Source organism: Triticum urartu, chromosome 7 (assembly GCF_003073215.2).
Source record: "Triticum urartu cultivar G1812 chromosome 7, Tu2.1, whole genome shotgun sequence".
Taxonomy (NCBI): Eukaryota; Viridiplantae; Streptophyta; class Magnoliopsida; order Poales; family Poaceae; genus Triticum; species Triticum urartu.
The window spans coordinates 14,487,540-14,496,039 of record NC_053028.1 but is presented as its reverse complement, the minus strand read 5'-3'; positions in this window follow the sequence as shown (position 1 = coordinate 14,496,039).

Sequence of the window (8,500 nt, the reverse complement as noted above, 5' to 3'; positions counted from 1 at the left end):
ATGATACATGTACCATCTACATAATTTTTCTTAGTGTAATACTACAGAAATACATTGCAACCTAACATGTCATAATAGATTTTGTTAACTTTTCTTACTGTAATACTACAGAAAGTCAACCTGACCTTTCAATAGTACTTATCTCCTCAAATGACAGTACAACTCTAATTATAAGATACATACATTTCAGACCTTACTAAAGTTTTGAAAAAATGTACTGTTGTTTGCCCACACATTTAAGTACTACATGTTTTTGATACTACAACAATACATTGCAATCTACAGAATTTTTCTTACTGTAATACTACAGAAAGTCAACCTGACCTTTCAATAGTACTTCTCTCCTCAAATGACAGACAACTCTAATTATAAGATACATACATTTCAGACCTTACTAAAGTTTTGAAAAAATGTACTGTTGTTTGCCCACACATTTAAGTACTACATGTTTTTGATGCCCCTTATTTTTCTAACAGATTTGCTATCATGCTGGTTTGTTTGCAGCACAATATGGATTAGGAGCCCTCGTCCATTCTTAATCGAGTTAAGTCTACGGACTATCCAAGACACCATGCGAGGTGATACATGGGTCAATCCGAGCTGCTTCGATCTTGCAGTTCGTAAGCTTATTAGCGACGCGATACAGAGGAACGCAAGAACAGACTTTGTTGGCTCCACGCATATGTTTGATTTGCAATTCCATCGCCTAGCACGGGTGATGAGTCAGACTGGCTTAGGCCAAGCTGAACGCACCAACTTGTTGATCAACCATGTCATTGAACGGCCTTTGCCGAAATACAACGTGCTCATGACCCCGTCCATTGTAAGGATTTTCATTCTTAAAAATTGGTCTGTATACTATCTGTTCGCCATTAACTTTGTATACCTATTGCAGTACCTATTGCCGTTGTATTTGGTGGATTCCTCCTATGGCCTCCTTGCAGTTAATATTGAAAATAGGAGGACTCTCATAATTGATCATTCCAATGAGTCATTCCTAGGCTCAGAGGACTTTCATGACAAGGAAATTAAGAAGGAAGCCCTGATAGTTTTGCAAGAATTTGGCAGTGTACTGCAACAGGGAGGCCTGGGTTGAATCCCCAACTCGTGGATTGGCCACAAGATCATACCTATATTACAGCTCCGCGGTAATAGTTTAAATTGGTCATGCATATTATAGTTACACTGATATAGGTTCTAACATATTGAGTTTTTTGGTCACAGCCTAGAGTCTGGATTCAAAGTCCTACAGGATATGGCTCACCAAGATGATACTCTCGGGCATAACATGTCCAGGACTTCGGTATGTGCATATATAACAAGTTTCTGTCTTACATAGCTTTGTTAATTATAAATTTATGGGCATCCTATCACGTAGGTCTGTTGTGCAATTCATTTTTCAGCTATTTATTAAATTGTTGTTTATGTTTTCTAGGATTCACTACAGCTCAGAAAGCACCTGGTGGTCCAGATACTGATGATCAAAGGCAATGAAGCAGCTGGAAACATCCCAACTGAAATTACAGCATGCTTGAGGTTTTTGGAGGAATGACTATGGACTAATGCTAATTCGAATGTCGCAAATATAATAAGCTAGTAGAACCTTGTTAGGGATCAAATTGAGATTTATCCTTTTGGCATTATGAATAATGGATTTGATTATATATATGTAGGGAATAAACTGTTTGATGGCACCCTCTAGCTTCGTATTCGCTTAAACGTTGTCTGCTTGTTTTCGTTCTATCTATATATTTTGGCTTCTATGTATATTTTGTACTATAATATCCATGCGGTTAGGAGCAGGTTTGTAAAGGACCATTGCAGGTTCAGCCGGCAAATGAGGTTTTTAGTCATGCCTCACATCATATACTAACTCGTATCGTGTAACTCCATCCATACACGCACTGCTATACGATACGAGGTTTACTTTGTCGGCAATCGTCACATGCCAGCTATGGAATAGCCAAATTAAAAACATGCTGGATATAAGGCACGTACCATCAATTGTCTTTTCTATAACCACCCCATTATGTGTACCAACATTAATTTGTGCCATCAGATTATCCCACTTAATGATATCTAATGGCCTAAAACGGAGGTTAGGATTGCACGTAGCAATTAATTGATGGTCTATACTCTGTGGGGAGGACGAATATTCACTCGCCGTGCCCCGCTCCATTCACGAAAAATTATGCCGAGGATCACTCCCATTGCCGATGTTCCCGAGATCCCCGTGCCCCTCTCCCTCTCGCTGCTCCTTCCCTCTAAACCCCCACTGGTTTCCATTGCCTTCAACCACAACTAACTCTCGCCCCCACCGCTTAGGGCGCCTACGACAAACCAAAGAAGGATGTGGAGGCGGACGTGGGTTAGCTATGGATCATGAGCGTCTTGGACGTCGACGACTGGTCGTTGATGGCAATGGGGGTGGCGCATAAGGAGTTCTCCTTCTTCCTCCATGATCCTATTCCACTCGCTTGCCGGCACCATGCGCCTCTCCCTCGCCCTCTGCTCTGACCTCTGCCACGCTCGGAATTTGGGATGAGCAGGAATATTGTAAGGAAGAAGAGGACGAGCAAGAAGCCGAGGTAGTGGGTACGGCATAACAATAGCAAGGAAAACTTGGAATATGTGGGACCATGAATAAACTCGATTTGTTTATCTCCCTCTCAAGTAACAGTTTGGTTTCTACATTTTTGGGGGAGCTAATGTTGATGTGTAGTGATTAATCATCCATTTCATTGAAAGTTCAGGTGGTCTTGGGTATCTCTATGTGGCAGAAGATAGAGATTTGGTGCCTTTTTGTTGCAAATATTTCTAGCTTTCTAGGTAGGCCAATATTTCTCAACATTCTGCAATATTCAGTTGTTGTATGTTGTCTTAGGCTCACACCAAATGCTGAATTATAGCAGTGAATGTAAGTTGTATTCCATGTAGAGTATGTAGCAGATTTATAGCTTACTATACTTATATAAATCCTACAACTCCCATATTAACGCACGAACCATAAAGTCATGAATTACAATTGGCAAAAAGAACTATATACAACAACTGAGAAACTGGAATTAGTATTGGTTACCTTTGGCATTGGGAAACCATGGAGAAACTAGAATTGAAATCATTCATCGAACTTGTGTGGTCTCTGATATATTACAACTGCAAATAGTATATTGAGACTGTACATTAGTACGAAATTATGGAATTAAGTATTAGTACAATCTGTTAAATCATACAAAATTAGCTAAGCAGGAAAATGATTAGTGTGCATGCCGTGAATTTAACTTTGCTGTAGCTAAACTTGGCATGCAAGCAATGAAAAGTTCTTTATTTAATTAATACAGTAATTTAATTCTTCTTAGTAAGTTATGATTTTTTTACATCTTTCCTAGTTTATTAACAGGTGTGCATTTGATGGAAAACAATGGTATATATGGTAGAAAACAATGGTATATATGGTATAACTATATTCAGCCATGATCTGCTACCCAGTTATTCTCCGCATGGGCTACCTATATATGTTATTCTGCTCTGCCATCCCTCCTCCCTCCCCTTGCTCTTCCTTCGTCCAGCACAACAGCAGACCTGGAGGAAAATTTCCCAAGGAGTACCTTGTGTAAGCAAGGAGCATCAAGAAGGCGAGTTGCTCTAGGTATGAACAATTCTGGATCTTATCTTCTCTAAAAGTGTAATAGTTGTTATATTAGGATCATGTTTGGTTGATGTATATTATCAAAAGTATGTTTTATCTTGCATGTTATGTATGTGGTGCTAAAATTTAGTGAACAATCATAAGTTGAACATCAAGTTAAGCAAGCAGAACAATTTACCAGAGCAATCTGTCCATTTGAGGACCTCATGGTTTTATCCATGCCTGTCTTGTAAGTCCATCTTAGTGATTCCATCAAGGAGCTCTCAGCGAGAATATCTAGGCTTGGGAAAGATCTGTCATGAGAAACGTAAAACAGTTAAGGTATGTGCATAACTACAGGTAATAGATGATAACACCTAAAAAGTCTTCCTTTTGAAATCTTTAAAAATATACACAAGATGTTCTAAAATAAAAATATATTGTGAAGATTTACAATCAAAGACTGTTTTGTCTATAACAAACTCATATTCCCAAGATATTCATCATGGTGATGCACATGGCACATAGGGAACAACAACTATTGACGATGATAGTATTACCAGGTTGTACTTTATAGATTTATTAACTGTTAGCTATCTAGAAGCTGTCGCGTGCTTTTCCGCGCCGTTCTTCATTCGCTGGGTCAATTTTTTGGGTGGTCATAGCATGATTGATCATTGGACTACATACTTCAGTCATGATGGGCACTTTGCCGCACAACAAAATTGGCTTTATTGATCATATGTTGGCAAAAGTGTGATCCATACGTCATCAGGGGCAAATTCCATATTCCTAGGCATCTCACAAAAATTTATAGTGGGTTTAGCTGATGCAACTATTCACCAACCAGCGAAAAATTTTACGCCATACTGGGGATTAATTAGAGCCAACTCAAGGTGTGTGCAGAGAACAGGCAAGCACTTTCTATATATATATATATGTGGTCTAAGAAACCGTTATACCTCCACATGTACATTAATTAAAGAAATGAAAACAATGAAAAAGCAAACCTGGACCAATTAAATAGGACCTTTGGTTCATAATTTTGACTTACTCCGTTACTTGCATGCCCTATATACAACTACATTGCTACACATGCAAATTATCTCAAGTAAATATTTGTGTTCTTTGGAACTGAAAGAACCATAATAACCGAAGTGCTATAAATATCATACCAATAGATGTTCTCTTGATATATACTACTTCCTCTGTAAACTACTCCCTCTGCAAATATCATATCTAAAACGTCTTTTATTTGTTTACAGAGGGAGTATTTGCATATACTTTGCGAATAAGTTTATCTTAGTTGAGATTCACAAATATGTCTGAATAACTTGTGTTAATCTTAATTATCATAATAATGATTAATATATGCACCACACCTTAAGTCATGTAGGCAATAGCTTATAGGACTACATGGATAATTGCCAGCTGAATGGAATTATACTCCAGCTATTAAACAAAAAATGCGTTATTAGCTCAGTGCAATCTCTTTCAATCCTACCAATCCGCGTGTACTCAATTCTTCACACACACAAGTGATCGACTCCCCGAAAAGATACAAAATCCATGACAAAGAACAAATCACCTGGTCTCATTTCCCTTGGCTGCAGCATCAGAGGACACTTCCTCTCCTCCAACTTGGAGATCTCAAAGCCCCTTCCGCTGCCTGCGAACAAAGAAACAAAATTCAACGTTAGTATCAAGAAATTAAGTGAGCTACTATTGTTGGCCATTATAGCTCAGTAGAAATTAAGTGAGTACCTATGCACTATCCATGTTAGTATCAAGAACATAACCAAGCCAGCAGAAGAATTTGATTGAGCACCTTACCAATACTGTTGCATTTTAGAATGAACATGACATAATAAGGATGCACTCAGTTAAGGATGTACAAAAATTGGAAGCTGGAGAGGTGTATCAATCAATATACAAAAGTTATCTGGAGTTCATTTAGCACATTAGAGAAGTGGAAACTCAGTCTTTCCAAGAAACTAAGATCACAAGACTTGACAGAAAATCAAAATTGTAGCCTTTCTATACCTGGCAATGGACCATCAGGAAGGTCTAGCACATATACAATTAGTAAATAACCCGAGCATACACCTAGAGAAAAGGCATCTCGAACATACACGTAGAGAAGAGGCACAAGACTGATTGGTACTTCCTTTAACATCCAGTGGGTGCTTACAACTAACCAACGAGAAACGAACTTGCTACTAGATCCATTAGAGATTAAACAGAAGCTTTTAGAGAGGATGACTCATCTTAGCACCGTCGTAGGTCCGGCCGGTGACAGCGTTGGGGACTTGTGACGAACTGGCAAAGCACGCCATGCCGCAGAGTTGGGGATTCGTCGCTTCTTCCCGTGGCTGTGAGGCCGGGTCACGGCGCCTCGGCTCATCAGGAAAGATGAACCACATCAAACCATGATATAAAGGAATACTAAGAGGAGGAGAGGGTCGTGATCAAGAAGGGGGGGGGCGACGTACCGGAGCTGCTGGCGATGCAGATTGAGGAGACGAACGCCGCCGCGGATGCGAGGGAAACGGGACCGGACCGAGCACCCGCGTCCGTCCCCGTTGGTCGCGCCGCACACAGCTCATCGGATCCCCTAGCCGCACAGGTAGGTGGTCGGTGGGCGGAGTCACATGGTCGACGCGCGCGACCATGCGGCGGGGGGAGTGGAGATGGCCGAGCTGCTGGTGGGGGTGTAGAGGACCGATGAGGCCGCCCCAATATATGCCGCGGCATGGGATGGATCCGGCGGGCGGAGTCGCGCGGCCGCCGGCTCGTCGAGGCGCGCGGCCATACGGCGGGGGGAGGGGAGAGGGCCGAGCTGCTGGTGGGGGTGGAGAGGGCCGGTGAGGCCGCCCGAAGATTTGCCGCGGCATGGGATCTGGCGGTCCGCGGGCGGAGTCGCACGAGCACCGACTCGTCGACGCACGCGGCGGGGAAGGCGAGACGGCGAGAGGAAATGAGTCGTCGACGCACGCGGCGGGGAAGGGGAGACGGCGAGAGGAAATGAGTGAGTGGAGGGGAGTGTGGTGAGTGAGTAGGGTTAGGTTTTGGATGCGGCGGGGGGAGGGGATAAGGCTAGGGTTGTCAGTTAGTGGGGTTATGGTTTGGGCCCAGTGTGGTGTGTGAGTCGGGTTAGGGTTTGGGCCCAGACGCCAGCGTGCCAGGTGGGCTGTCGAGCCAGCCCATTAGGCAACCTAGGCCGTGGAGGCCACCACGCCTTACTGGCCGGTAAGTGCCGGCCCATTTGTCGTGTTAAATGTAATCCCTCAGAAAAAATATAATGTGGATAATAAGGTAATTAATTTTATAGTTATTTTTTTATGGGGCTAAGTTTGGGTGCAGGTTCGGCCGTGCTGGGTAGCTAATTTGGGCCTTGTGTGCAAATTTTGCTCAACGATATAAATGCTAGACTCGCATGTGTAGGTTTTTAAAAGTATACATACCTCGCAGAAACAATAAAAGTATATATATTTGTCAAATATTGTTCATAAAAATAAACATTTTTTATATTTATCTTTCATATATTAAGGGTACCACAACAAAACGTGGTTGATGTATAAATAAATCTACTCATTATAAATAATTTAAATTATGTAATCTACCTTGGGTGCATGTTTTTTACTTTGGTTAGACAAATTTCCATGGCCTATATAAATAATTTAAATAATTTTCATATGACTACTCATTATATATGAACATTATAGTTTCTTTTTTCCCCTAATTTTGTGTTAGTACAATTATTTAAATTATGTAATCAACAAATTTTCCTAATAATGTCATTTATGTTTTCTATAGAGAAAATAGTGTGTTATTTTCACTACTATTTTTTCAGATACTATATGATTATATTATGCAGTAGAAAACATCATTTATATTTCATCATATATATTTCATCGTAGATACAAAGTGATGGGTTCTGTATGTATATTATACATGAAAACACGAAAGGACTATTTTTATATTTTTATTATTTTTCAGAATATAGGAGACATGGATATGGACTTTGGAGATGCACGGAAAGTATCCATTGAGGATTCAGATGCGATGTTGCTGAAAGGGGATGAAAATTCACAACATAAAAATGTCGAAGGGGTTATATCTCATAACAAACAAAAAAAGGATGCTAATTTACATGTTATCCCACAAGGTATTTTTTAATATTACTATCAACTCTTATTTTTGTGATGATATTGCCTTCTGTATTCAACTAATTTTGCTCAGTTTGATTGCTAAATTGGCTCATTTATTTACATATTCGACAGACTATGTTTGTACCCCTAGAGATATTAAAGTCATCGAATCAATCAAGTCTGCCCCTAAGAATACCCAGTTTGTGGACATTGGAGATGCCTTGTTAGCAACTGACGATTTGGAATGCCTTATTAAAAATGACATGTTCTTACATGATGGTGTAAGACCAATTGCACAACCTTTGTAATTAATTGATTATATATAATATCATAATTTATAAATATAATCTAAATATTGTTTGCAGGTGATAAATGTTTACATATATTGCATGCTTGCTCATGAACATCTACAAGACAGGGCGGGTGAAAATGTACACATTATTAGCACGTTTGTATCGGGCCAGATAAAAGAAGACGGGGAAAGAGACATAGACCCATCAAAATATCGTCGCATCGTGCGTCATGTTAATAGTTATCTACAACAAGATATGGTTAGTTTTTGTCCCGTAATCCATGCATATAATTATGGATTGTTTTTATTTAGTTCATATGTTTAATGATTTATTAATAACTATATCTAATTGTGACTGTGACTTGTATCTTATTTACACCAGTTATTCATTCCGATTAACATGCCGGGCTACCATTGGTATCTAGCAGT